Consider the following 17,684-nt stretch of genomic DNA (forward strand, 5'->3'; position numbering starts at 1 on the left):
TTAGTTGATAGCAAATTACTGAAGCATTTTAGATATGTATTTCAATTTATAAATAGTAAATAATGATGAAATCTAGAATAGCCAAAGCAACTCTAGGCAAAAGAAGCAGGGCAGGAAGTATCACATGCCAGACCTCAAGCTTTATTACAGAGCCATTGTAACAAAAACAGCCTGGTACTGGCACAAAAACAAACCCAAAGATCAATGGAATAGTGTAGAAGACCCGGAAATAAAACCAGATACTTAGAGTCAGCTGATATTTGACAAAGGAGCCAAAGACATACAATGGAGACTTCACAGAAGAAGAAATAAAAATAGCAAAGAAACATATGAGGAAATATTCAGCATCCCTGGAAGTAAAGATACCCCTTACCCAAGTCAGAAAGGCCTATACTCTGAACTCAGGCAACAACAAATGCTGGAGGGGATGCAGAGAAAGAGGAACCCTACTGCACTGCTGGTGGGAATGTAAACTAGTACAACCACTCTGGAGGGCAGTATGGAAGTTCCTCAAAAAACAGCATAGACATACCTTATGATCCAGCCATACTGCTCCTAGGCATATACCCTAAGCAACAGGATCCAGGATACAACAAGGACACCTGTACCTCCATGTTAATCACTGCACTGTTCACAATAGCCAAGATATGGAAACAACCCAGATGCCCCAATACAGATGAATGGATCAAAAAAATGTGGTGCCTGTACACAATGGAATTTCATTCACAGGGAAATGGACAGGACTAGAACAAATCATGTTGAGCAAGACAAGACTAGAACAGAGAGACAAACAGTGCAGGTCTCCTTATACGTGAGTGTTAGAAATAACAAAGAGACATGATAAAGAAAACAGAACCCAAGATACCAATTCACAGTGAGACCAAAAAAGGTTAGTCTTGGGAGAAAGGCACTGAAAAGTAAAACCCAAATACTAACTCATATATACATAAATTAATATCCAGACTGAAAGGAACTCCAAAAATAAGGAAGCATAGGACTTTGTCTTACAGTATTTAAAGGGCCCTATATTCTTTACCTCACATATGGAGTGTACACGTGCACATCTGAGGGAAGCTGGGAAGAAGGCACACAATGAGTGGGAAATGGGTGAAAAAAATACAGTAGACTGAGCCCAACAGCTGCAATGGACACTGATAAGAGCAAACTAAGCCCTCAAGGGCAGCGAGGAGGAGGGAAGAAATGAGAGAAAAAGGAGGAACAGATTACACCAAACAAAAAGAAAGAAATGTACATATCTTCCAGTCTGGAAGGAATTGTTTTATTGTTAATAATCATAGAGTTCATAAGCATTGTATACTAGAATGACAATGCCCATCAAGGCAGAGATTTAAAAAAAATAATGAAAGCAAAGGGGGTAGGTTGAGGGGAGGGAAGGTGGGAGAAAAATGAGAAAGGGGCTAACAAGTATAACAAGAAATGTATATGTATTCACTACCTTAAGTATGTAAGTGTAATCCCTCTATACATCATCTTGACAATAAAAAAAAGTATCCTTGGGGCTGGGGATATGGCCTAGTGGCAAGAGTGCTTGCTTCGTATACATGAAGCCCTGGGTTCAATTCCCAGCACCACATATACAGAAAATGGCCAGAAGTGGCGCTGTGGCTCAAGTGGCCCAGTGCTAGCCTTGAGCAAAAAGAAGCTCAGGCCCTGAGTCCAAGCCCCAGGACTGGCCAAAAAAAAAAAAAAAAAAAAAAAGTATCCTTCAAAAATATAGACAAAAGATTTTTATAGACACCTCACCAAGAGCTACAGATAGCAAATAATCATATGGAAAAATAATAAAATGTGCCACTAGGAATTGCATTTTGAAACAGTGATATTATAGTAATCATTGGTTAGTCTAAATTCCAAATCCTATTGAACCACAGTTTGGCAAAGTTATAGAGCAACAGGAATTCTCCACATAAAATGGCTGAGCCACTTTGTGAAGAATGTATAGTATTTTCTTTAAAAACTAAAATTTTATACCAGAAGGTCCAGAATCATTAGGTTAATGGGTAAACTGTAGGTTACCCAGAAAATGGAATATTATTTGAACTAAGAAGAAATTAATTATTAAGCAATAAGAAATGTCAATGAGACTAAGACATCATTCAAAAAATAAAAACTGATGAGAGTCTGGCCCTATTCAGGAGCAATATTTAACATTTGTCTTCAGTTTCTTCTGTGGTAATTATAACTGTGGGAAAAATGTTTCAGGGTGAAAAATACCAACTCAAAGAACAGAAAAGTGACTCCACAAGTGTCCTGCCATGCATAGAAACAGGATGCTTCCCAGCTCCATTTAAGTCATGAGGAAAACCAATAGAATGAAGACAGTTGATTATTTAAATAAGAAAAAGTTACACTCACACAATTCTGGGTGAATCACAGCCCCTAGATGACAGGTAAGTGCCACCATATCTGGCCATTAAAACTTTTAAGACAAATATTTTTCTTACTTCGCAATTTAGAAAAGGTCTCTTTGCAGGTGGAGTAAAAAATGTCCATACTGGCAAAGACCAACAAAGGCAGCTTCCACTAACTACTTGAGTCCCAGTGCACTGAGAGCAGGGGATACAAAGACGCAGGTCCACGCAGCACCACAACAAGAAGACCTGGGAGATGGTATGCACTTGCTTCTGGGACCCAGAGGGCATGTCCTTGCTGAATGGACCCCTGTACACACCTTAGCTTTGTCAGACCCCACACTCCCTTCCCGCCACTAGCCTCTGAACTTAAATCATCACAACTTCCCCTTGAAACCAGCCCCCTCACCTGATTGACAGCTAACAGAACAAGAGATGTGAATAGGGACCAACCCAGAAACCTAACCCCTCATCTGACTGACACACACCCAGGCCCTGTCACACTGGTGTATTTTTGAAACATAATTTGCATCATTGTCAAGGATTGTGGGCTGAGGAGAATGTACTCTGCTGCCTACACCATCATTATGGCATTCAGACTCTTCAAAAACGGTATTTTTCCCATCACATCTTTGCATTGCTTTGTGCCATTAGGCCTGATACTGATTTTTAGGAATATATGCAAATTTGTTTGGAACTCAAAGAAGAGAAAATTATATTTCAGGATACAATGATTTATGCTCATCTATAGATTTACACATTCAGAGGTTAAGGAAGATTTGGAGAATGGCAGGCAGAAACTTTATACTTGTGGGAACCCCAAGTTGGCAGCAGAGGAAGAAAAAGGAAAAGGCCAAGGGTAAAGGGTGAAAGGAAAAAGGGTCAGGGAAAGGAAGAACTAGAGAGAGAGAGACAGAGAGAGACAGAGGGAGACAGAGATGGAGAGAGAGACAGACAGACAGAGACAGAGAGACAGAGACCAAGAGAAAGACAGAGAGAAACAGAGAGAGAAGATGAGAGCCAGAATCAAAGGGGAATAAAGGATGAGGGCAGTGATGCTGGCAGCCAGCCAGGAAAGTGAAGGGGTTCTCAAACTCAGGTGGCCACTAAAATCATCATCTAATGAACTTTAAAAAACTGTTGGTGCCAGAGTTCCATGACATGGGGACCAGCTTGACAAGAGTGAGGTGAAGGATTTTTCTGTCTGTGTTTATGATTCTGTTAGGCAAAAAAGCAGGAAGTAGGAAAGGGCTGAAAAAGTGAAAGGCCACAGGAGGGTGGCTGGAAACAGATGAAGAAATGAAAGGCCACAAGGACGATGACTGGAAACAGATGGTCAGCAAGAGGCAGCCAGAGTGACCATGCAACAGAGACAAAGACTACACAGAAGATCCTGGCTAAAGGTAAGAATTTTCTGGGCCAAATGACTGTGCTCATAAGACCTTGACAAATGGCTGAATCTACAGTAGAGCATTCCATCCCATGACTGGACAGGACACCATTAACAGAATCTGGAGTAGAGCATTACAGGTGATGACTGGACAGAACACCATTAATAGCCTTTGTCATGTGCAGCCGCTAACCAATGGTACCTGGAGAGCTGTGTTTCAATTGCTGAGACAAAAGAAACTTTCAACCACAATACTATAACCAACAAAGTTACCCTTTTAAAGCCCAAAAAGGAAATAAAGACTTCCCAATGTAAGTATGAACTAAAGGAATTCATGACCACTAAGCCAGTTTTAAAGAAAATACTTGGGGGACTATTACACAGAGAAGAAGATACATGTTCATAAGAACATGAGCCCACAATTAAAGAAAATTTTAGAGCCACGTACTTGATGAATACAGATGTTTATAGTCTCAATATTTGCAAGCAAGTTCAATAATACACTTAAAAAATGAGAAAACACCATGATCAAGGGATTGAAGAATGAGTCATCCTATATAAGTCAATAAATGTAATGAAGCACAAAAACAGAATCAAATGATCATTCCAGTCGATCAAAAAATGAATTTGACAAATACTTGATAAAAGTCCAGAAGAATCTAGTGATGTAAAGGTCACCTTTCAACACACACACAAAAGACAATACATGACCGCTCTGTGTGCCTGCCTGCTAGACTTTGGCTGATGGTGCACCCTTCAGCAGAAGTAAACTTTGCCTTGAAAAAAAAAAAAGCAATATATGAAAACCCAAAGCCAACATTATACTGAATGGGGAAAAGCTGAAAGCACTTAATCTAAAACCAGGAATGATAGAAAAGTTTCCACTCTCGCCACTCTTATTTAAGATAGTGCTTGAAATATTTGCCAGAGAAATAAGGCCAAATAAAAAGCAATACAAAGGAGATACAAATAGGAAAATAGTTTAAAAGTTTCATTATCTTTATTTACAGAAACATCATATGACACATATGCTTAAAATATTCTAAAGATTTGTCTAGAAAACTCTTAGACTTGATAAATATTGTAGCAAAATAGCAAAATAAAAGAAATCAACATATAAAAATCTATAATTCTAGTTTTTCTATATAACAGTAATGACCAGGCTGAGAAAACAATCTCACTCACATATACTGGAGACACCTGGGCACCCAGATTCACTGTAGCATCGTTCACTAGAGCTAAGTAATGTAGTCAGCCTTAGTGTCCATGGATCCATGAAGCTTTATCTACTCATCAGTAAATAAAATGTCATTTTCAGTAAAATATATTATCACGTAAAGTGAAATAAGCCAAATTCACAAAGACAAACATCACATGTTTTCTTTCCTATCTGCAATCTAGATTTTTTTTTTCTAAATCTGACATGAAAATAGGAGGGCTATTTGAGAAAAGGGAGCGAGCAGGAGCAAGAGGAGAGTATGAGTCAAAGTTCACTATGCACATGCATGAAAATGTCATGGTGAGACCCATTAAAATGAACAAAAAGAAACTAGAAAAAAAGGAAAAGAAAAACAGTGGAATCGCATAGTCCCTTGTGGTAGGATTTACATTTTTCCACTATTCAGGAGTATTTCAGTAAGTATGCCTTTTGAACTTCTGCTTCAAAATCTGGAGAGACCCAAAATTTAGTCAGTAGCAATAACCCTGCAAGCTGCCATTAAGATCTCTGGTTTAAAGTGATTGATTCTCCTAACTCAGGACATCCATGGCCATTAAAGGCAAAAGCATTACTTGTCAGTAATGACCAGCTTGGTACAGTTTTTAAGCAAAAAAGGCGGGACTCCATGCTGTTAAAAGGGTTTCTGTTTCTGCAAAATCAGACCTCTAAAGTGAGCCACAGAGTCCAAGACTACCCTCACAATTAGCCTCACCACTGAATAACAGGATTTGACACACAGCATTTTGATGTTGTTGGAACTATGTCTCCCAGTTGAATAGTATTTGAAATGCAATAAAATGTAAGAAAGTTGTCAGGGGAAATACTAGTACACAACCTTCTCAAGGGGCACAAGCAATGAAAACAGAGGAGATATGTGGCAGTTGTCTCTGTGGGATTTACATATTATCACCCTCACTGCTGAGATCCACTAGTCAGCCATGCTGAGGACAGCTGCCCTATGTTAAAAAAAAGTCTTCCATGTTTTAATGGGAATTCACCACTGACTTTAAAGACAAAATTCAAGACTAACTCCCCTTCCTGAATAGGGACATCACTTTTAGATGTGGAGCGGTAGGAGCTTTTCATAGCCTCAGGTAGACATGTAGATATGCAAAGAATAGATATCAGGATGAATATTAATAAGTAAAGATGTCCTTATTTCAAAAAGCAAAAGACACAAAATAATGGCTCCTGTGAGAAAAATAATTACAGGCATAAACAGGATGAAGAACCAAGGTGAGAGATCTAAATTTTCCGAATACATTGCATATTTCAAAGATGTTACATTTGCCTGTGAAATTAAATTAGGCATGAGCTGCTCACATTTCTCAATATGAAAGCTTCAGCTGCTGGATTTAGCAGGCTTTTCAGCATCCACTTGAATACTAAACACAAAGGTGACAAGGTTGAACTGGAACCATGCACGTCAGAACAATGTTATGGTCAGTGCTTCATTGTCAAGTTCCGTAGAACATACATCCTCCTCATGAACTGCTATGACCCTCTTCATCTACACTAAGTTCCTAAAGCCATTTTGTGAGTTCCTATGGATTTTACCTAACATTGAAAAAGAAAATGGCTTAGAAGTTTCTCTGGATTCCATTAAACAGGAGCAGAAACAGAGTTCCTATAAAGGACATGGCCTAGAGTGAGGAGAGCCCCTCCAGTCCTTCCCAGCATGCTGCCTTCTTGCCTGGAAGTCCAGCAGGTACATGGTGAATTTCAATTTCAAAACACTACAAAAGTAAATCACTGAAGGCAGCAGGTTTCAGGAAGAAACATCAATAAATACATTAGTGGAACAGAATTGACAATCCAGATATATGCCCTTTTACGGTCAATTAATTTTTGACAGAGACAATGTATTGTCTTCTAGAAATTATTCAAAGAGAGCTGGGCACACACCTATACCCCTTGATCTCTGCAAGCTGAAGCAAGAGGATTTCGAGTTCCAGGTGTGGGGTAGACTTCACAGTGAGTTCCAGGCCAGCTTGGGTACACAGCAAGACACCATCTCAAAGAAAAAGAAAGAAAAAAAAAACAAAAGGAAGGAAGAGAGAAACAAGAAGGATATGGAAAAGGAGGAAGAAGAAAAATAGAGTGAGAGAAGTAGATGCACATGCAAAAAATATACCTGTGCCCTATTCCTATACTACATACATGCACAGAATGACCACATATACTCTACCTATAGTCGCTGATTTTCCTCTATCTGGGTTGGACAAATAGTTGGCATGGAGATGAGAATGCTTAAACAATTTGCTATTTGCCCTTAAAGAAAAGTTTGCTGACCCCCTATAACAAAGGATTTATTAGGGTAACTACTAATGCTAGCCCCCACATGATCAACTACTATATCAAGCTCTCCTCACAGTGTAAAATGTTTGAGAGCATTTCTTTCTCAGGTCCCAGAAGCAGGAAGTGGGGAGCAGAGATGCTGTTCTTCTGGGGTGCAGTGGGTACCTCATTCCCCTGACAGGATGGGAAGGTGCTGGGCCTACCTGTCATGGCTGACTACCACAGTTGTGTAAATACCAGGGGTCCTGCTGACCAGGAGTGCACAGACACCAGAACAATGCAGGGATGGAGGGTAGTCAAAGAAGATCATGGGTACCGTGGGTGCCTGGACGTCCAGGGGCTGTGCCTGGCCCCAAGAGGGTGGGATGGAATGGGACACAGAAAACATTCAGGACAGGAAACCATAGTGCTATTGTAAAATGACCCATTGTCCACCTCAGAATAAAACTAACATTTCACCTTTTCAGTAATAATGGAGTGTAAAGTCACTTGCTAGGCAGGTGTTCTACCACTTGAGTCATGTCCCCAGTCCTTTTGTGCTTAGTTTTTCTGATAAGGTCTTGTGATTTGCTTGGGGATAACCCCAGACCTTGATACTCCCACATAAGGCCTTGCAGACATGTGAGATTGCCTCTGGCTAATTGATGGAGGTGGGATTGCACAATTTTAACCTAGGATGACCTCAAACCATGAATATCCTGATCTCTGCCCCTGGAGTAGCTGGAATTACAGGTAAAAGTGCATACTCTTACCAGTTATAAAATGTTGTCTCTTCAAGAAAACAAGAAAAAGGTATTTTGATTTCTCTAGTGATTAACAAACTACATCACTGATTTGCATGATGACTACAGAAAATTGCTTTAAAAATAGACTGATGACCACCTGCCCTAACAGGCAGCATGACTGGACAGCTCAACCCAATTTTAGGGCCCCTCACCTCAATTAAACCAGAGGAGAAGAAAAGCTGAGGCTCAGTCTGGTACAGAAAGGAGGCACGGCACTGAGATGTTGAACACAAACTCTGCGGGAAGCAAGATGGATCTGGCCCAGTTCACAACTGATGAAATAGCCCAGAAACAAACTGAAACGAAGCTATTTGTTTGTTTGTTTTCTTTTTTCTGAAGTGCTTTGGATGGGACCCAAGGACTTGAGCCTGTAAGGAAAGTGCTCTACCACGGAGCTACGTACAGCCCTGATAAAAAATAAAGTACAAAATAAACTTGCTGGTGGCTCATGCCTATAATCCTAGCTACTCAGGAGGCTCAGATCTGAGGATCATGGTTCAAAGTCAGCCTGGGCAGGAAAGTCCATGAGACTCTTATCTCCAATTAACCACCAGAAAACCAGAAGTGGTGCTGTGGCTCAAGTGGTAGCGTGCCAGCCTTGAGCTGAAGAGCTCAGGGACAGCACTCAGGCCAAGAGTTCAAGCCCCATGACCAATAAAAAAACTTAAATTTCCTTAAATGAGAAGGCCAAAAATGACTTATCGTCACATGCATAGAACTATCACCCAGAAACCACTTTATACAATTAAGATATGCAGTAATATACAAACAGTAATGAAAAAAAAATGAGGAAAAATTCACAAAAATTCTCTTTGACCCAGCAGCTCCACACAGCATCTTCCCATGTCTCCTCCTTCCCAGCTCAGGTAGCTTTTCTCCAAGTTTGAGATGACGAAAGGAGGCAGGGAAGTTTGGAGTTTTGAGATGTACCAAGCCATTTGGATTATCACCTGCCACAAATGTCACTTGGATCATTTGCTGCTCTACAATTTTGCTGCTCCATGATCAGCATTTCCTTGGCTCCCTCAACAGCCATGCTGTGAAGTTTCTTGTAGTCGCAGAGTGCACTGTCCAGGCTGTGCCTGTGGCTCTCACTGCCCTCCCCACCCCCATTCCATTCCAAACTTTGTGCTAATCTGTTTCTCCAGATGGGACCTGTCTTCCTCCTCCCACTCTAGACCTCCCCTCCCTGGCCATAGCCCATCTACCCAGGTAGGCTGCACACAGAGGGCTCTTTGCCATAAATCAGTGAGAAGCACTAAGTAGGCATTCCTTGCGGGAGGGAGAGGGTCTCCAGAGTGGCCTGGCTCCCAGGAGAACCTGCCTGCAGGGTGCAGCACCGGCTGGCTTCCAGACATGGAGCATCAGCACCATCTGTGTGATTCTAACCCGCTCCTTGTATCCAACAGCTGCAGCCTTTCTTCTCCTGCGAGGTGGGACACTAAGCAGCACGTACAGCCACTTTAGAAATCAGATGGTTTTGAGAGATTTCTTGAATGTTAGCCATTTTAAGTAACAACACAGCCACCTGCCACTTTGGGAACTGAGAGGCGCATTGCTACACCCAAGGTTATATACTTTGTGAAACAACACACTGATCAACAATTATTCACTTTCTGTTTAGAGATGCAAAAAACAGGAGAACACACCACATGGCCTCAAGGAGATAGGAGCACCCAGCTCCGGGCAGTGTGCTTGCCGTCTAAAGAATATGTGAAAACTCAAACCCACAGGGACAGGACACACCACACCATCATATCATCTAATTTACAACCTGCCACTCTCACCCCACCTGTTTTGTGCCATGTCCTTGAGAGCTGAAGCTGTATTCTGTTTCTAATATTCACAATCTCAGATGGTGTTCACGTGCCAAGGAGTCAGAGGTAGTAGGTTCTAATGATTATAAAAATATGTATTCAGATAAGGCCTTGTGTTTTTCTTTTAAATTTATATACTGTATATGTGGGCTTCCCAGGAAAGGATAAACCTATAACATGCATCTATATGTGCAACATGGCCTGTACACATGTGTGTATGTGACATGTGTATTGGATGTTCTTCTTCTGGCATATGTGATGTGTGCATGTGGTGTGTATGGATGGGAGCAAGGGGTGTGTGAGCACTTTTGGAAAGATGCTCCAGGAACCACCTCTTCAGGCCTCCTCAGAGATAATTACTATAAGGTTCTTCCCAAAGGAAGTTTACATGTATTTTGCCACATACGTACATACTGATGAATATTAATAAAACTGAATGTCTTTGACATTATGGACAAGGTGTCATACTAAGTTGCTCCATCTTTGCCATTCTCCATTACAAATAAATATAAATTAGACCTTGATGGAGATAGGACAAGCCCTTCCCCTTTCATAGCAATACATGCCTCATGCAGGGGTGAGCACAACATATGAATCTGCTGCAGTTTCAGAGTTCAGGCATTTCTCATTGTTTGTCCTATGGCAACAAGACTCTGTTACCAATGAGCAGCTCTGGGGTCAGGAGCTTGCAGGGCTCTGAGTGTGAAGTACAGTGGTTACACACCTGCTCTAGGCCTCCCACACCTTGTATGAGAGAAGAGGTTTCTAAGGACCTGCTTCCATGGGTGAATTCTGTCCTAAGACTTTGCCTTCTTCAGTTTCTCTAGTCAGTTACTGCTCACAACCATTTTGAGGGTTTACAAAGCTGCATGTGAGTTTCTGGAAATCTACTGGGTAGCTCTAGCTGTTGTATCATGGTCACCAAAGTGGGACTCTGACCCACAGTGGGACTCTGACCCACAGCCAGACCAGCAGTATTTTATCACAAATTCAAAGGCGACTCCAAGATACTCAGTTAATTGGGCTAGGACTTTATTATCTGCATGATGTCTGCACTTCCACCATTCGGGGAGTGAAGTGCAGCACTGAGCTTCAGCAGGCCTGGGTTTTTAAAGGTGAAAACCACATGCAGGTGGTCGAGCAAGTTAGACAACAACTCAAGCAAGCAGACATACAGAAGCAGAATTGGCAGTTGATGATTACAGATGATTATAATTCCAGTAAAGGTAATACTGACCAGAACACATCCCAGGTTTTTGCACTCTTCTGAGTTTCATTCCTATACACCAAATTCTAGTAACCTGGTATTCAATTCCCCCATCCCCAAGGGGCGTTTTGTCGAGAGTCATCATAGTCTGGATGTCACATAGGAACTCCCATGCTTGTTTACTTAATTTTTGTACTACGGGGGATTGGCTCTGGACTTCCCACTAGCTAGGAAGGCACTCTGCCTTCTGAGCCACACCCTAGTTCCTGTTTGATTTCATTGTTCTTCAGATATGGTCTCTTGATTTTGCCTGGGCTGGCCTCAGACCATGATACCTCTATCTCTCCTCCTGAACAGGCTTAATTACAAATATACACTATCACTCCCAGTGGAAAGCTGAACAAGCCATGTGTGCAGGAGAGGCAAGACAACAGAGCAGTCTCATAGTGTGACAGCCTGATCTGATGAGAGCCTGCCCAGTCTTGTGAGAAGAGTGCTTGACTACCTCTCAGATACCAAGGACAGTCACACCTCAGCGTGAGTGTCTGGGGCCCAGCCATGCACTGTGCCTACAACTGATACCGGAAGTGAGCAGTATGCAACTCCTTTTTCTACACTTGTCTCAGCTGATAAAACATGTTATGTTTACAGTGGCTGATTAAAATAAAAGGTGAAAATGGTACTTTAAGCATACAACCAGATGTTAAGACCACACCTGGGAGGAGGGCATAAGGGAGGAGGTAACAAACAGTACAAGAAATGTACCCAAGGCCTAATGTATGAAACTGTAACCTCTCTGTACATCACTTTGACAATAAATAAGAAAAAAAAAGACCACACCTGGAATCTGTAATCATACCTATAGAAAACACCAGATAATATTAACATAAGGAATTTAAATGTATTTGGAACTGTCTCAAACTCTGAAAAAGCAATCTTATAGGAACATAATCAATTTGAGAGAATAATGTGGCCACCAGAAACCCAACAGAAACAAGAATTATTTAAAATTTGAGTTAGAAAGTACATTGTGTTTCTCTCTTAAATGGTATGGCTTTAATTACATCTCCCTGTTTCATCAACTTATCTGTATAACTAAAAATAATTCCTCCAGCTATGAATGCTTCTAAAGATTCTCAGCAAAGGACACAGTGGGGAGAATTTGGGCTTTCTGTAACTGTGTCTCCCATATAATCAACTGAAGCAAACCTACTGTAGCAGTTTTGGGCACCGCTTATAGCTTTAAGACATGGTCCTAGGCCTGCCTCTTCTCCTGGCCTGGGGCCGCGTGGCTGCTAGCCCCGCCTCCTGCCTCGGACTGCGTGTGCGCCAAGATGGTGGCAGACAGAACCCAGGGGGTGGTCCTGTGGGATGTGACGACTGCCCATAGAGGAAGTCCTGTTATGTTACTATGATGGACAGCTCATAATCAGCCTATCGCTGTGCCTAGTTAGCCACTCCAAATCCCTCCCCTTCCTGCCGTCATTACTGCTATATAAACCCCTCCCTGAATTAAAATCCTTGGATTTTCCGCCTGACGGATCCCCGATGTGCCTGATATCCTAAGTCCTTATTTAAACGTAAGGGGACTGGGTGGGCGTTATTGGCGCACACACATCCTTGGCTTCTCACACTAGGACACGCCCCAGCATTTCCCCCGCGGGTCAGGAGAGAGCGTGTGCGGGCCAAGGGTCCTACATAGCAGGGAGCAGGGTTTAATGTAGAGTTTTCATCTTATGGCTTTCCATCCTGCTGTGACTCTGTGTCACCTGTCCACACCAAGACACCAAGCCCTTTTCTCTCTGCCTTCCGAAACAGTCCATGGAGTCCAGAGGATGGATCAGCCCTGCCAGGGACCTGCCACTGATCTGTCCTTGACCTGCCCCTGGGCTCCCATGCTGACTATACTCTGCCACCTCACAATATCCGCCTGACTCTGGGAGCAGTGGAGACCAAGTCAGGGGTCCCAGAGGAAAGGAACAAGGTCTGCGGAACTGTATTCCCTGGGTCCATGCCATGACCACCTGACTGGAAACTGAAGTGGCTCATGCTCCCTGTGAAAGAATACATACTTCTTGAATGTTCCATAACTGTTTAGTTATTCCCTGAATCCACTGCAAATTTTCCAACCATCACTAGGTTCTGACTCCTAAGTGACATGCTTGGATAGATGCCCAGCTGATACCAGTCAGAGGAAGAGAGTCAGATGCAACTCTCACACTGTCCCCATAGTGATAAATCCATCGCTGGTCATAACTTCCATCTTTCCATTCTTTATGATGGTTCAGGGTCAGCCTTCCATGTCTGCTTATTGATGCCATGAAAGAATATCACCTATTCTTTCAACATGTGCAAGTTTTTACTCTGCCATTGGTAGTCTGAGCTCTGGGTTCTGCCTTTAGTATACCTTGAGTATACATTAGTATGCTTCAGTATGCCTTTAGTATACTTTAGTATATATGTTAGTATACAACATATATTAGTATACGTTAGCATACATTAGCACACAGTATACAGTAGTATGAATTAGTATGCATTATCATAAATTAGTACATATTAGTATGCCTTTAAGTATACATTATGTGTGTCACACACCACCACCCTCTCCTTTACCTTAGAAGTACACAGACCATCTCCTAACAACGCTTCACCTTTTGCACAAACATGAATTATACCAGCTAAAGGGCTGCCCCTTCCACTATGCAGGGCATTTTTTGCACATCAGTCTTCCTGGCAGCCTGGGAAACAGACTTTAACATCTTTTCCTCAAATAAGAACATCTCATTGTTTCCAAATAAAAGGATAAGATGAGAGAAGAGGAGAGAGACTTTAGGGAAGGATTCCCAGCCTCTGCCACAAATCTGAAACCAGGCAGATCTGAATCCAGACATGATTCATTTGTTTTCATATGGCTGAGAGATTTTAGCCCTCAGCACCAGTGAGGCCAGGACCAAGGGGCCCAGCCAACAGCAAGCTACCACACTGCAAATCTATATGGCAAAGGCCAAGTACTGGGTACCAATCATCTCTCCATAAACAGATCTTTCCTGGTGTTTCGCAATCAAGAACAAAAACTGGAAAAAGGCATCTTCTCCCCTTTATGGGAGGGGCAATTCCATGGACCCTGGAGTCCTCTCCTTCATTCTGACATTCAGTAATCAGAATTAGCATTTTCTGCCCTGTGCAATATTTACAACCTAGGGGCTTTCAGAAAGATTGAGAACACTACCTGGCAACCCTGGGAAATTCAAATTTCATAGCAACACAAAATATACCAACTCATAAACCTGAATCTATTTTGTGTAAAAGAAAAGGACTAATTGCTGTCAAATCTGCTCCACGTCAGAAACATTTTTCATCTACAATCAAAGCTACAACTGAAATATTATTAAATACTCAACCTTAAATAAAGATCTCACCTTTATTGGGACTTTGCAGGCATGTAATTAAATAAAAGCAATAGACCACCAGATGCCTAGGCATGTACTGTGACATCCATGTGCCTTCTGGAGTGCACATTGTCACTTTTAAATTGAAGGTGTCAGGGGGTAGGAGGGTGAAGTACTGATCCGTGACAAGTGGGACTTTTTTGATATCCTTTCTTGACCCTCTCAGCAAGGATGATCAGCTGTTGTTTAAATGGCTGCCACTTTTGATAAGAACCAAAATAATCACAAATGGAGACAAAAATTTAACACCAATCTATCTGTGTCAAATAAAATTTACAGGGTTATTTTAACCCAGTTATAAACTGTAAACACTATGAATATACATTCTAAATTCCAACTAAACCAAAATAACTTTGTTTATAGAACAGATTGAATACTATTTATGAGAAAGTTATAGAGTAGAAAATGGCCTATTTTATATATAAAAAGCCCTAAACATATTTATTGAGCCATGTAAGTAACAAAATCTTAGGTCTAAGGGATATTCTGGATAAAATAAACACTGTCAATTTTAACTCCTTTTATGACATATATATGAACTCAGATAATCTTCTCCCACCCCAACATTACATTCTAGCCTCACAGAAACCTTCAGACTCAGGAAAGTAACAGCTTATTAAGAGTCAACTTCTCTCCTGGGTGGTGGTACATTTGCAGGCAAGGAGAAAGTTCATATGGATATTGAGAAACAGAAAATTGTTTCCTTGAAACACTCTCATCCTTCACCCTTGTAAAATGTTGCTGTGCCCTTAGGGCCAGTAGATTACTGACTGGATATATTGTGGAGCAGACATGAGCTCTCAGGGCCCTCGATTTGCATGGAGCAGATCGGCACACTCCTAGCCCTGGCCTGATCACACCAGGTACCTGGGAATGACTGTTTCTACATCTATCATGCAGTCTCTGAAATAGGGCAGTGAGTCTCTCAAGTAGAGCAAATATTTTTGGACTTTGTGATATGAAGTCATGTGTAGATAAATACACAAGTCATGTCAAAAAGTGCTTTTCCTACACTGAATTGTGAACATCACATACTTTTTCCTCACCATGAGAAATCATTCTTCCGTGCATTATATTTCAACCATGAGAAAAACAGAAAAACAGCTTCTGATTTCATGGATCTTACAGGGAGGTGGCCACAGAACATTAAGACTAATAATAAAGGCAAAGCAGAGAAACACCATCACATGGTCATAGCACTGACACAGAAGAGCAGATAATTATCTTGTCAATTGTTCACCCACAGGAGCATATTTTGGCAGCAAAAAAATGAACAAACTAAGCAGACAATGGTGGAAATTCATGCCTGTAATCCTAGATAACCAGAAGGCTGAGATCCAGAGGATTGCATTTTGAGACCAATGTGGGCAGAAAAGTCTGTGAAACTCCAACTCCAGCCAGCAAAGAGCTAGGCTGGAGTTGTAATTCAAGGGGCAGAACACCAGCTGAGAATGTATGTATGAGATCCAAATGTAAATCTCAGTATTAAACAAATGTATGAACAATAAATAAATGCTATCAGGAGCCCAAGGAAAAATGATTCTAGTATTTTATTATAATAAGTCCATGATAAAATGAATTCTGGTAAAAAAAAAATCTTAGGAACTTAATATTTTAAATGTAATCAATTTTATAAAAACACTTAGGGCATTTGATTAAGGAAAGGGCACATTTCTTTTTTACATGGATCTTTCGTATTGACAGTAATTATTTTTAAATGTTTTCACAACCTTATGATTATCGGCTCCAAATTAGACAAACAACTCAGCATCTTAAAGTATGTTTAATCACAGGTTTCCCTTCATGCTATTTATAGTTGTAAAACACAACTCTGGGAGCAATCATCTGCTTAAATTGCAATATAATTTTCATGTCTGAATGTGAGTGTTCCTGCTCCAAAATTATGTACCTTTTGTTCTAATGTAGTGGTAATTATGTATTGAAATTGGTGCAGCATAAATCGCCCAAGGTTAATGGGGCCACATAGTTCAGTCACAATCTTGTAAATAGGTCTGCTCAGATACAGCACTCATTAGCTATAAAAATACATGCATCTATTGCAATGGAACACTTGCTCTTAAGAACCTCTGGGGTAACCTTAAGACAAAGTCTGATGCTGTAATTCCAGGTAAGCACCTGAGCTTGGGACCAGCCTGTGGCATCTGCCCACAGCCTGCATCTGCTTTACCCACTGAACAGTGCAGAAAAGAGGCACTGATCTACTTTTGGCATTGGGGATGAGAGAAGAAACACAAGGCTCCTCTCATGGAGAATGAAGAATGAAAGAAGTCCATAAACCAGAGTTGTCATTCATGACTGTCATCCCCTCAGCTCTTGAAAAGCCCTACCCATTGGAAGTCGCTCCCCTTTCCCTGTATGACAGCCTCTAATTAGAAAGCCTTTCAAAGGAGTCAGGGCTCAAGACCTCCGCCACCGCCTTCACAAAGGACACACCTAAGCACACCAGATTGTCCTCCCATCTGTACACAAGACCAGGTGGTTACTGTGTCATCAGTTCATACTTTGGGTTATACTTTGCTATTCTTAATGTGTTGCTCATTCCCAGGCATTTGTTCTATTCTGTTCTCTTCCACATCCATGTAATAAGCAATATTCTCCAATCATCACTTGGTAGTAGTTATTCTTCCTGATACTTAGTAGGGCTTTTTAATTATAATTAATATGTACTTTATTCCAAACTTTAATAGAGCAACAGGCAAATCAAGGTATAAAGACTCATTTGGGGGCACAAGCCATTGCTTTTCCATTGAAAAATTCATCCTTGCAGACCAGACTGCGATGCTCCTTCTTGAATGTGTGTGGGGGAATGCTTGGCCTTGCACAGGGCATTTCCCTGATTATTGACATGAGAAGATGGTGCAGAGGGTCCTGCAGAGGAAGGGCCAACTGGGTGGTGGAGGAGGTGCACTAGCACAGGCTGCCCAAGGGGCTTCAGTTGTTTAGTACAGAGCCTCTTCTCTGGGACAGCTTTGACCTTTTCCTAACAATAACTTTAGAAGTAGGAAGTGTTTTTGCTACTTTCCTATACCTACAACCTAGGATCAATATTTCACAATAGTTCACATCATACAATTCCTACAATTTCTTGGTTAATCTCTGAGACAGAACACTGGGTATGAAGAAAAG

The 17,684-nt window shown here is 41.4% G+C and overlaps 1 protein-coding gene and 1 long non-coding RNA gene across 2 annotated transcripts in view; both read right to left on the reverse strand.

Annotated features, from left to right (window-relative positions):
- Sntg2 (syntrophin gamma 2) overlaps positions 1–17,684 on the reverse strand; it is a 152,909-nt gene that overhangs the window by 118,248 nt on the left and 16,977 nt on the right. The window lies entirely within an intron of this gene.
- Positions 117–17,515, reverse strand: LOC125356764. The gene is made up of 3 exons (XR_007211960.1): positions 17,505–17,515; positions 13,946–13,949; positions 117–292 (listed from the first exon to the last, which is right to left on the reverse strand). It is a non-coding gene; the product is annotated as an uncharacterized LOC125356764 (long non-coding RNA).

This window comes from Perognathus longimembris, chromosome 8 (genome assembly GCF_023159225.1).
Source record: "Perognathus longimembris pacificus isolate PPM17 chromosome 8, ASM2315922v1, whole genome shotgun sequence".
NCBI classification, from domain to species: Eukaryota; Metazoa; Chordata; class Mammalia; order Rodentia; family Heteromyidae; genus Perognathus; species Perognathus longimembris.